Source organism: Schistocerca piceifrons, chromosome 4 (assembly GCF_021461385.2).
Source record: "Schistocerca piceifrons isolate TAMUIC-IGC-003096 chromosome 4, iqSchPice1.1, whole genome shotgun sequence".
NCBI classification, from domain to species: Eukaryota; Metazoa; Arthropoda; class Insecta; order Orthoptera; family Acrididae; genus Schistocerca; species Schistocerca piceifrons.
Window position 1 is genome coordinate 674,737,773 of NC_060141.1, and position 13,621 is coordinate 674,751,393.

Genomic DNA, 13,621 nt, shown 5'->3' on the forward strand with positions numbered 1-13,621 from the left:
TTTCGATATATAATGACCATCTTCAGATCTGTTTCATAAAAACATGTCCTAAGGTACTGCAGCCATAGTGGCATCGTCAAATGTTAAACACAAAATTTGCAGATTGTTATTACACTGAGCCTGTGGATGAGTATCTCGAAAACGGGGAAGCTGGTCAAATGCTAACGTGCTACTGTCGTGAAAGAGGTAGAAGGTCAGTGAAACTACCACTAGGCGCCAAATGGTTGGACGGCCGCGACTCCTCAGAGAACGTGGGGTTCGGTGTCTTGTCTGCTCTGGAAAGTAGGATAGTTGGTGATCTGTGGCGTCTCTGGCGAAAGGTTTTCCCTACGTGTTCACATGTTGACTCAACGACATAATCAGTTACGATTGTAGTGGGCGCGGGACAATCGGGATACGACTGAAGATTAACGTAAACGTGTCGGCTCTTCGGGTGGATCAGTTTTTTGATACAGTAGGACGATGATCGTCTCCAGAAAAGCCGTCATCGTGGTAAACGGCGGCTCTAGAAGTGAGCCGTATTATGCCGTGGGAGACCTTCCCCTGTGCTTGTGGGGGATCTGTGTTACTAATCGAAGACGACGATGTCAGCTTCCAGCAGTATATTTCCCCGTGACTCGGAGCCAGAAGCCTGCTACAGTGGTTTGAGGAGCATTATAATGAACTCACGGTGATGTCTCGGAAACCAAATTCACCCGATATAGCTCCTGTGGAACCCATCTGGGTCGCTGTCGGGGCCATCAACGAGTACGCAAGTCAGCGGCCCGTTATTTACGCGAATTACATGATCTGTGCGAAGGCATCTAATGCCATGTACCTCCCCCAACCTGCCAACAAACTGTCGGTCCCTGATACGCAGAGTAAGTAAGGTATTTCTTCACAGAGATGGAAAAACAAGCTATTAAGCAGGTGGTCTTAAAGTTTAAGCTCATCAGTGTGTGTAGAGCAGTTTTCCAATGAGTTGGAAGACTTCATTCAGGAGGTGAAAAAAGTATGTATGACAGGTATGCGTGACAAGACGTCAGAATTAATGGGCGTATTTATTGAGAAAGAACAATATTTTGAAATGAATGCCAGTATAGAGAGGATTGAAATGTGGGATTAGCTGTTCAGGAAGGTAGATGGCACAGTATGGTATAACAAGTCTAGTGAACCATCGAACGTTATTTTAAAAAATCAGAATTGAATATGAGAATAACAATATTACACAAATAAAGTCCTGCCGAAGATTGGACAAGATTTAACACAACGTTATTGCAGGAAAATAGGCAAGATTACAAAGAAGAGTAAGAAGATAAGATTGCAGAAGAAAACGATATAGAAATAACGGAAGTGGTGTGAAAGCAGCGTTGTCTGAAGCAAAAGTAAATACAGTCCTAGTACCAGAAAATACACTAATAGAAAGTTTGAAATATGGAAGAAATTTTCTGATAAGTTAGCAACAGAGACTTTTAAGGGAAATAAGGCGGGAGAAGGTCCACCTACGGAATGGAATTTGTCATACATCTCCTCGATGTACGAGTAAGTTCAAATGGCTCTGAGCACTATGGTCATCAGTCCCCTAGAACTTAGAACTACTTAAACCTAACTAACCTAAGGACATCACACACACAGCCATGCCCGAGGCAGGATTCGAACCTGCGACCGTAGCGGTTACACGGTTCCAAACTGAAGCGCTTAGAACCGCACTGTCACACCGACCGGCCGATGTACGAGTAAAGTGACGAAAAGCTATGCACTGTTTATAAAGGAATAAGTGTCATTTCTTCAACAGGTCTGCTTTTCTCTGTTATTTTGAGTCAGAAAATAGAAAAAGATGTGCAGGCGTTAAGTGAAGAGATTTTAGGAAAGGACGAAAATAGCTCGATAAGATTCACAGTATCAGACGGTTATCGGAAAAATGCAGAAATGAAACTAAAATTAAAACTTCATAGAACTGCAGAAGGTGTACGACATTATCTGCATAATAAAATTAGGGGAAGCAATGAGAAGGATTAATGTGGTGTGAAATGGATCAACCTGTTTACAAACCTATAAAACAACACAAAAGTAATAACTAAAATTGGAAACAATAGTTTACGAAATATTATCGTTGAGAAAAGTGTAAAGCAATGTTCTGGAATGTCATCCATTCTGTTTAACGTTTATTCGAAACAGACACTGAATGACTGCTACAGGCAGGCATGCAAATGAACTTGTGTGACGATGGTCTTCACCCTCTTTCAGTTCTCTCAAGAGCAACAAAATTGGAGTACGCGTTGAAAATATTTTAGGAGCAGAACAGGGAATGGGGGTTGATAACGAAGCAGGACAAGACAGAATGTATGTGTATGGAACAGTATTTCGTGAACAGTCACACACACACAGGAAGGAAAAATAAAATACTGCAGAAGCTACAAATATTTGGTAACAATTATAAATAACTCTGATACTTGTGACAAAGCTATTAGTTACAGAATTGCCATACGTGCTAGGGCTACTGAAACTTCTGTTGGGGTAGTATGGCATTACAAATTTTGGCAGGACACTAAGAGAAAAATACTTCACAGTTTGGTGGAAAATATAGTGCAGTATGGAGCTGAGACGTGGCTGAAACAAGGAAAACCGCAGAGAAAGTTAGAACAGTGGAAATGGACTGAATGAGAACGTGTCTGTTGTTCACGAGGCGAGATGGGATACTAAATGAGAAGATACAGAGGCGAACGGAGAAAACGAGCTCATAACAAATATAGAATAGAGTGCTTCAGTTGTAGGGGTAGGTACAGAGAGTGCCTAACCATGTGGCCAAGGAAGAATATAATCTGCCAGCCGCCCGGAAGAGGGACTAGAGGAAGGACAGCGCTAAGATGGGAAAAAATACGTGCAGAAAGCAGTAGAACCAGAAATCTAGAACTGGATGACTGGAGCTAAACATACCTGTGGAGGTAGAATACGGTTAAAACCGGGAGGGGGGGGGAATAAAAAGTAATGAACTAGCAGGAAATAAGAGAATCATAGCGTTTATGATATGGTACATTAGGAGGGTGAAATTTAGATGGACTGAAGAAATGAAGAGGTTCTCGACAGAATTGGCGATACAAAGATTTGGAAAATGCTGACAAGAAGAATCGCAGGATGGAAGGACTTTTAGTACAATAGAGAATAACTTCACTGGCACTGGAGGGAGCGATAAATGGTAGGAGAAGACGGAGACGGCAACACAACCAACAAATAATTAAGGCCGTAGTGTGCAACTGTTACCATGAAATGAAAAGTTTAGCAAAAGAGAGGCATTCGTGACAGAACGCAACCAACCAGTCAATAGTCTGAAGCACAAAATTTTCTTTCTCTGTCGGACTTAATTTCTTCCAGTCACACATTTTGTCAAACTGCCATCATCAGATCGATAAATTATCGAATTAATACAATGAATTACGTCAAATATGATCATGCCGACTATAAACGCACGGTACTTATTATGGTAGCGCACTACTTGGCGTAATACGTCCAGTTGTTTCTTTCAGTTGTTGATCTAATGTTGGCACTCTGCAGAAATGCACAATCAGAAGAATTAAGTGCGATATATACAGCAAATTTTTTGTATGAATGCAGCATTAGAGAGATTCACGCCAGCAAGCAGGATAGACGGCGCTCTTTGTTCCCGCAAACCTTTCCACACGGGAACAGGAAAAGGCGGAAGTAGGATAGGCATACGAAGAATCACTCTCTCCACAAAGTATTCCCACTGCACACCCACTCCCACCGATTTGGTGACAGCCGCACTCGCTCCCCCCCCCCCCCCCCCCCCACCACCACCACCCCCACTCCAACCCCCTTCCGGCCAGAAAAAGCAAACCGGCTTGCGGAATATCGATGGAGACGCTTAAGCACTTCCTTTATTCCATCATCAAGTAGACTGATGACCAAAGATAAACGGGAGATAGAGACATTCTCTAACATGTCCAAGGACAGATAACTTAAAAGTATATGTACTACATCGCAACAATCAAAAGGATTCGGAAAGAGGAGAGCACGACATATTTAGTATCAGACACTTCCCGTTTCTTAGGAGTAAGTTACCGGAACCTATAACACACGATTATATTTTACATAGTTGTAGCTGTTAGTGATTAGGTCTATGAACTTCAAAGTTATTGTATCGGGGCGTATTTACTGCTGTAAGCTATTACCCAACGATTCACTTAATGAAGAGTATGGTTATATATTATCCAATACTTAGTACAAAAGTCGCATCTCGTTGAGGTCGAAAAGCTAAAACTACTGGACACCAAACGACGTCTGCGAGTATACCAATATTTTTTGTTCTGTACCCTACGTGAGTGATGGAGACGAGAATCAGGAAGAGATTGTATCATGATAAATCACCTCTCTTTCTTTTTTTATGTGCGTACAATAATCGTCCTGGTCGTTCTCATCAAATATATTTATTAATAATAATCGTGACTCCAGTAATTCTATCATTCGGCGCAGGGCAATTCAATATACTGAAGATACGGCCCCTAGTTGCCACAGAGAACTAGATCATGATTGGGAAAGAATTTTGACCTTTGTTCCACAGCTGGTGGAAGATGTTTAAATAATTAAATTCCAGCTGTAACTTTGCTATATTATTGCACAATTTCAGCATCAGACAGTCCGCCCCCGGTAGCTGAACGGTCAGCGTGAAGGACTATCAATCCTAAGGGATATGCTTACCGGTACGATGCTGCACTCGTTCTGGCGTGGATGTATGCAATCATTCGGTTGCGGAGACTGTCATAAAGTTTTATCCTCTCCTCAGGTAAGCCAACTCGCCTAAGTTTATGACTTGTCCTTGATGTCCTCAATACTACCGCTGGGACAGAGTTTAGGTCCACGCTGGTTCCACGCTTGTTCTCTCGGAGACAGACCTGGAGACCATGCTTGTCACGGGTGCACCTGAGACTCATGCAGACAGCCCATTGAGACCAGCACCTCGTGTGTGAATAAACATCCTCAAGTTGAGCAGTGGTACCACGCTATTGTCGCCTGACGGTAACATATGAGTGTTGTCTCTTGGGTGGCACAACAGTAATCCGTAGACTAGGGAGCAGGAGACAGACCTGGTTGGCCAAGCACGCTAGAGAATATCGATAGACAGTGCTGTAATTGAATAAACAAACACTTTTACTTATCTTTTGAGAAGAAGTCGTGTAGAAGAAATATTTCTAATCTCTGAAATAGTCAACAATAAACTGTCTGTCTAGCTGCGGTGGTTCTGTTAGACCTAAATAACTATGACGGCGGCAGCCGCTATCCCGTGAAACTGAGTTGTCGAACTGAAGGGACGATCTGCGCTGACGACTGGCTCCCGAACGCTGTCGTCGGCGTCCTTTATGCCAGCGCAAGAGAGGGGCAAGAAAGGGGCAGGGCACCCCTAATTTGCGCTTACTGCCAGGCTGGAACCGCCCCTCAGGGTCCGCAGGTACTGAGGTTCATGCTGGCGGGCTGGTACTGTTTTGCCGTCAGAGTTTCCTCCACCATTACCAGCCGTGACCTGAAGTCATACAAGATGGTTGCCCACACCACGATGCACGTAATAACACCACTGTGCCTCTCCAAACACTGGAAGATTAGGATCTCTTCGCCGGTTAGCCGCCTCACCCACCGACAATGGCTGTCCGAAATAGTGCGCGGCTCCGATTCATCACTGAACATCAAACACACAAACCGTGCTTCTCAGTCATGAGGTCACTTCAAGTGCGGCTGTTTGTGTGTGTGTGTGTGTTTTAACGTGTTAACAGTAGCCCATGCATGGAGCGGTAATTCCCCAGTCTGGCTCCTACCACTCTCTGGTGAATGGTAGGGGGTAACACAGTATGTTGCAGGAGCAGATGTGAAGAGTTGGCGATGTACTTTGTGCACAATTCGGCGATACTCCGTCGTGACGGTTAAGTTGAGTTTACACCTGTGTGCCTAGCGTCTAGTCGCCGTGCGGCTGTAGTTTGCCCTCACAGAAACGGAAGCTCCCAGTGTGATCACATCTGTGAGAGCAATCACCTGTGTGTACAAGTTAGGGAAAAGGTATGCCCCTGCACACGAGTGTCTATTTATGTGTGCAGCAAGCTACAGCCGCACGGCGACTAGCCTCATGGCTCACAGGTGTTAACGGCACCTTTACATGTCGTTGTCGAAATGCGTGACGAATGCCCCGGCGTTACCAGCTGTTCAACATTGGGCCAAGAAAGTGGCTGTTATGTTCAGAAAGGAGAAATTACGATCTCTGCCGCATTCTGGCAATGAAAGAATTTATTGGAGACAAATAAAAAGTTGTGTTACGGCTGGAATTATAACCTGTCTCTCCCGCTTACTATGCAGCTGCCTTAACCATCTACGCTCTCTTAGAATTGGGTTAGGTACAACTGGGTGGACTATCCAAGTAACTCCCTACTCAATCCAAAACTCTCATTTACCGCACACTACCAAAGTAGCGTCCCGTAGCTCAAAAATGGCTCTGAGCGCTATGGGACTTAACTTCTAAAGTGATCAGTCCCCTATAACTTAGAACTACTTAAACCAAACTAACCGAAGGACATCACACACACCCATGCCCGAGGCAGGATTCGAACCTGCGACTGTAGTGGTCGCGCGGTTCCAGACGATAGCGCCTAGAACCGCTCGGCCACCCCGGCCGGCGTCCCGTTGCTCGCTTAACTCTATTTGCTCGTCGCATTACGAGAAGTCACGCACGAGGTCGGCGAAGAGTGCTCTGCACTAAATGCACTTATTAGCCTTCACGGAGGATATTTTTCCACATGAGTTGTGTTTGTGTCTGTTCTTTCGGTCATGTTTCATCCCTGGCCAGACACAGAATATATACAGAAAGGAAACTGCGCTCGCATTCGGGTGAGCGTTTGTACTGAGGTTGGAATTTGAACGCTTGTCTCCTGCTTACTAGGCAGATGTGCTACCATCTATGATCCTTAGGACAATGGTTAGACACAACTGCACTGACTACGCAAGGATGCCTCATTCCTCGATCCAAATTCCCATTTGCCATATCTTTCCAAAGTAGTGTCCACTAGTTCTTTTTCCTCCTTTTGCTCGTGGCATTTGCCTATTAAGCAGAAGACTTGTATTCGAATTCCAGCCTTGTTGCATATTTGTATTTGGCGCCAATGAATTCTATCACTGCCTGAATTCTTCAGAGATCGTAATTTCTCCTTTCTAAACATATTCTATGTTCGGACACAGGATCAAACACAGAAATGGTTCGTGTTCCTTCGGAAATGTTAGAAAGAACAGAAACCCCTGTTATAGATAAACTTGTTGTTGTACGATTCCACTATAGGCCTATTTTAAACTGTCAAGTGCTGATAACGTTGTCTCACAAGAGCGAGCAGCATTTCAGTGTCGTTCATAATGTTCACTCACCATCGGATGTTGTTCTCGTCCATTATATGCCCAACCACATTTTGTAAGATCACTAAACGTGAACAACACTAACGCATTGTGATGGTCGTTCTATCGGTCACAAAGATGGTTGGATGTGAAACGCCCTGCTAAACCCGCAGGAGAGAACAGTTACTTGCAATCGTAGAAAAGGGCCAAAATGAGTGGCTGTCAGTTACACTCGAACACATACAACTTTATTTATTTGAGGAAACATTACTGCACAAATTAATGAACTTAGTTATCGGCTGAATAAGCCACACTATCTTTTGCCTTAAGGGCACTACCACTTTAATTAAAAAAACGTCTAAAAGCCATTACTCAAAATTCAGACGCCAAAGAGAATATTCAGAGGGCAGAGGGCCTCACGTTAAGTAAGTTCTAGAATTTTGCTGAAGGCCCAGAAACTAACACTTGAAAAGCAACAACTTTAAGGACGGCTGAAAGCCCATGATTTAAGACTCAAGGTAAAATAAATTTAAACAACAAAGGCGTATCTTAAATTAGGCTGAAGGCCCAAAACAATTTAATACTTGACAAGGAAGGAACTTTAATTTTCAAACGGCTGAAGGTCCGTGACATAAAACACAACGAAAATAATTTTTAGTAGGCAGAAAGCCCAAGGCTTTGTCTTTAAACAATATGTTAATCAGGCTGAAGGCCCAAACAATCTAACACTTGACAAGCAAGAAACATTAATTTTAAAACTGCCGAAGGCCCATGACTTAAAACTCCACTAAAAACAATTCAACTTTAATTCAAAACTACTGGCTATGAGCCACTAAAATACACACAGCAGAAAATAAGAAAAGGCAGTGCAGCGCCCAGACGTTTCGGGTGGTCAGCCGGCACTTGAAATGCTAACGATCACTTAGGTGAGACAGCCAGTCGACCCAGCCATTCGACGACAACCCAACCACAAGACATTCAAAGGACCCACCGACAAGGTAACTTGCTCTCCACTCGACCAGCACACAACCGGAAGTTGAATGCCAAACGTAAAAAGGCATGGACGCCCACAACCAAGCATACATTAGGCTGTCGAATTACACACCATGCTGGACAGTGACAACACGATGAAGAAAATACACTGCCTGAATTTACGTCAACGGCCAAGGCAGGTAATCGGAACGTTAACGGCCACCAAGCAGAAAATTCCGCAGGTGCCCTTCAATTGCAAATAACTAAATACAGTTAAACTCCACTGGATGGTGGCTAAATCTTCGCCAACTCGAATACACACGTTGTTGCTCGTGGAAATGCCCCAACAGACGACGGGAACCAAATGGCACAATGTGAAAAGTCTTGAGTTGCTGGTAAATTAAATCCCATCTCAACTTTCGTGTCCAGGGTCGGTGAGCCACGGACCTCATAGCAATGGGAACAGCCCCACACACTCCGACACTGCATAGAGACCGCCAGCGCCCGGGTTACCGGGTTCGATTCCCGGCGGGGTCAGGGATTTTCTCTGCCTCGTGATTACTGGGTGTTGTGTAATGTCCTTAGGTTAGTTAGGTTTAAGTAGTTCTAAGTTCTAGGGGACTGATGACCATAGATGTTAAGTCCCATAGTGGTCAGAGCCATTTGAGACCGCCAGCGGGCCCAGCTAAATACGCCCCAGGGAGATACCCTCGCTGCTACACGCCAACCGACCGACTGTAACATATCAGCACGGAGACAGCACTATAATAACTGAGCAGTTGACATCACAAGCTACACACAGTTTCACTAACACTTGCATGAAGGACTAGACAATACTAACGGCAGTGATTCTGCAATAATGAGAACAAATCACTAGTCGGCACATACAGGCAACCCATAAGCGATCGCCGGCCAAAATACACGTCGTCCTACATGACGACGGACTGACGACCAACCAAGGTGGTCCGCACTCAAGTGATACGTATCGGCAACCGTCGGGCGAGTAATGGCTGTCCGGACCTCACTGCAGCCACGCCTTGACTGAACTTATGCCGCGTCCTAAGTCAAACACTGCCAGGTCTGAACTGCATTGCTAGCGCCTCGCAACTCACTGGCAGATCTGAACTAACCCGAACACATGACAACCGGGACGTAATAGCAGTCAGCAAAAATAATACGCCAAGGCTTATATCGATAAGCGCCACTGCTGCCACTCACGGGCAGGCAAGGGGCAACTCAGTGACACCAGTAATTGAAATTAACATAACGAGGTGGTAGTACAGTAGAAACAGGATGTCAAATGAGATATGGCAGGAACACGACCCACACACAGCTCAGGATTGTTGGTTGATTTGGGGGACAGAACCAAACAACGAGGTCATCGGTCCCATCGGATTAGGGAAGGATGGGGAGGGAAATCAGCCATACGCTTTCAAAGGAACCATCCTCGCATTTTCCTGAAGCGAGTAAGATAAATCACAGGGAACCTAAATCTGGATGGCCAAACGCAGATTTGAACCTTCGTCCTCCCGAATGCGATTCCAGTGTGCTAACCACATTGCAACCTCTCTTGGTTGTCACAGAGAAGTGCCCCTTTTATACATACACGTGGATATAATGTAAGTGTACGAAGTTACATATACTGAAGTTTGACCATATCTTCTGGGTGCGCCAGTTAATTTGTCAGCCAGTCTAGAGCAGAACTGACATTTGAAGGCGGAATCCAGTCACTTGCTCTACTGACCTACGGCTTTGTGCGGCTATTGACCCAGCCCACACGTAATACGCCGGCCGCGGTGGTCTCGCGGTTAGGGCGCTCAGTCCGGAACCGCGCGACTGCTACGGTCGCAGGTTCGAATCCTGCCTCGGGCATGGATGTGTGTGATGTCCTTAAGTTAGTTAGGTTTAAGTAGTTCTAAGTTCTAGGAGACTGATGACCACAGAAGTCCCATAGTGATCAGAGCCACACGTAATACTTCAGTAAGCCGTTCGCCTGATGTGATGAGCCAACACGAAGAAGGGACGTCGCAGGTTCCGTTTCCAGGTAGTTGTCAAGGACGGATATAGTTATTTGGGTCTCTTCTGTCGGACATTATACTGCAGATACATTTCCAAACTAAAACGATGTCTTCGCTTTATTTTCCAGTGCAGCGGCATCTGCCGAGCCGAGAGGACGCGCAGCGCCGCCTGCAGCAGCAGCACTTGTCTGATAATCAGTAAATGAATTTAGTCTTTGGTTTTTCCACGTGCTACTGCAAAGAAGTTAACTGACGTGTGTATTTTACTGTATAGACTAGTGTTTAGACAATTAATCATAGTTTTTGTTTTTGCGTACGCTTTCATAATGTGCTTGTGTAGGGCAGCTTTCTAGTGTAAATTTTCCCGTCGTCAGAAACTCCGTCACGCCACTAAGTTTTAATTTTGTGCTACTAGACAGCATACAGTTTAGATCAGTGCAGCCTAGTTTAAATATTTATCTAGTGCAGTAACTTTTTGGTAAACAGAGTTTCTAATAACAGGTATCTGTCAATATATCAACGTCATTATAGAAATTTATTTCTGATTAATAGCTAGTGTGCGGCCTCAGAGTACAGTGAGAAATCTGCACAACAACTTTTATTCTCCTTTGGTATATTTTGTATTCGTTTCGAAGTAGCGCCGTTTGAGACCTCATATCTATTTTACATACAGTACGATATGGCTAAGGAATGTGTTTGTTGTGAGCGGAAACAAGGAGAGTTGGCTGCTGTCCGTAAACAGCCGGAAGCTGCGTTGGATAATGCTCAAAGTTGCGGTGACGTCGAGGCTCCAGTGACGAGACGTGCTTCACGTTTGGTGCCACAGGAATCCCCTGGTGACCCGGACGTCGGTGCGGTTTCTGATACGCAGCATCTAACCGGACCGTCCTCATTCCAGAGAGGGTGACAGACAGTGCTGGTTTCGAGTGTCACTGGGCGGAAGGCGAAAGAGGGAATAGGCCGTGGGACTGGCCTGGCTCCCTACGTCCTAGCGACAAGTACGAGGTGCTTCCTAGTGCTGATTATAACTCTGAGCCAGCACGGGATGCCTCTCTTGTTAGGCCAGCGGTCGATTTTACTGCCCAGTCGGGACAAGAACAGAGGATGGGTATGCTTGGCACTGAGAGCTCCTAGTTAGGCGGGTGACGGAACCACTCCGTGAGATAGCAGGCAAGGCGGAAAAGAATTCATCTGTTCATTCAGTATGTGTGCCGGGAGGTCTTATCCGTGTTGCGGAGGAGGCCCTGCCGGTGGCTATCGAACGCACTGGGTGCAACAGGGTGCGTGCGGCGGTACATGTCGGTACGAATGACGCCTGCCGCTGGGTTCTGAGACCATGCTCGGCTGATTTGGTGAAGGCAACTAGCAACGCTTGCGGGGTGCAGGCTAAGCTATCTATTTCTAGAATCGTAAACAGGGCTGATGACGGTCCTCTGGTTTCGAGCAGAGTGGAAGGTCTAAACCAGATGCTCAGACGACTCTGCGACGGTATCGGAAGCAAATTTCTTGACCTCCGCAATCGGGTGCAGAATTATAGGGTTCTCCTTAATAGGCCAGGTGTGCACTACACGCAGGAAGCGGCTACTAGGGTAGCGGAGTACGTGTGGCGTGCACATGGTTTTTTTTTTTTAGGTTTGAGACCCCCTCTCTTGGGATCAAAGACGATTTAGTCACAGTGCCTCCCAGAATCTTGGTTGCCGCAGATCGTAGACAGAAAAGTTTAATATGATTTTAGAAAATTGCAGGAGCATTCAAGGAAGGGTCGCAGAATAAGTATGGATTACTGAAGGTTATAATGCACAGAAAATATTGGGAACAGAAAGCTGGTTGAAACCAGACGTCAATGACAACGAAATCCTAAGTTCAGATTGGAATGTTTATCGTAAGGATAGGTCATTCGTCTATGGTGGCGGCTTCTTGATTGCAGTAAGAAATTCGATAAAATCTACGGAGGGTACCACGGATTCCGAATGTGAATTAATCTGGGTGAAACTGAATATCAAAGAACGGTCGAAAACGTGATCGGATGGTTTTATAGACCACCTGAGTCAGGGTCCATAGTTGTAGAGCGCTTCAGACACAACTTGAAGAGTATCATTACTGTTGTTGTTGTCTTCAGTCCTAAGACTGGTTTGATGCAGCTCTCCATGCTACTCTATCCTGTGCAAGCTTCTTCATCTCCCAGTACCTATTGCAGCCTACATCCTTCTGAATCTGCTTAGTGTATTCATGTCTTTGTCTCCCTCTACGATTTTTACCCTCCACGCTGCCCTCCAATACTACATTGGTGATCCCCCGATGTCTCAGAACATGTCCTACCAATCGATCACTTCTTCTAGTCAAGTTGTGCCACAAACTCCTCCCCAATTCTATTCAATACCTGCTCATTAGTTATGTGATCTACCCATCTAATCTTCAGCATTCTTCTGTCACCCAAGATTTCGAAAGCTTCTATTCTCTTCTTGTCTAAACTATTTATCGTCCATGTTTCCACTTCCAGTATCATTACTAGAGTGAGATTTTCGCTCTGCAGCGGAGTGTGCGCTGTTGTGAAACTTCCTGGCAGAATAAAACTGTGTGCCGGACCGAGACTCTAGTATAATTAGTAATTTACCATATCATATCGTTGTAATACGGGCTGACTTCAATTTGCCAGGCATAGATTGGGATTGTTATGCAACCAAAACTGTTGCTCGAGAGAGGGATCCGTGAGGCATTGTTCTGGATGTCTTTTCCGAAAATTACTTTAAGCAGATAGTTAGAGAACCAACTCGTGAGGGTAACGTCTTAGACCACCTGCCAACAAACAGACCCGAACTTATCGAATCAGTTATGTAGAGGAAGGTATCAGTGATAATAAAGCTGTGACAGCATCTACGCAGACGGGTACTACAACTAGTGTTAAGAAAGGTAGGATTATACATTTGGTCAACAAGGGTGTCAGGATACAAATTTCAGCATATCTCAGAAGTCAGCATCAAGCATTCGGTGATGAGGACGAAGATATGGAGAACAATTGAAAGAAATTCAGAGACATCAATCAATATGTCTTAGACAACTATGTTCCGAGTAAGGTTTTAAGGGATGGGAAAGAACCACCATGTTTTAATAGCCGTGTTAGAAAACCGCTGCGTAAACAAAGAGCCCTTCGTCTCAGATTCAAGAGAAGTAAAAACCTAGCTGACAAACAAAAGCTTAAAAGTAAAAATTAGCGTAATAAAGGAGAGCAATGAGAGAAGCGTTTAATGATTCTCTTAGCGACCACACCAGCA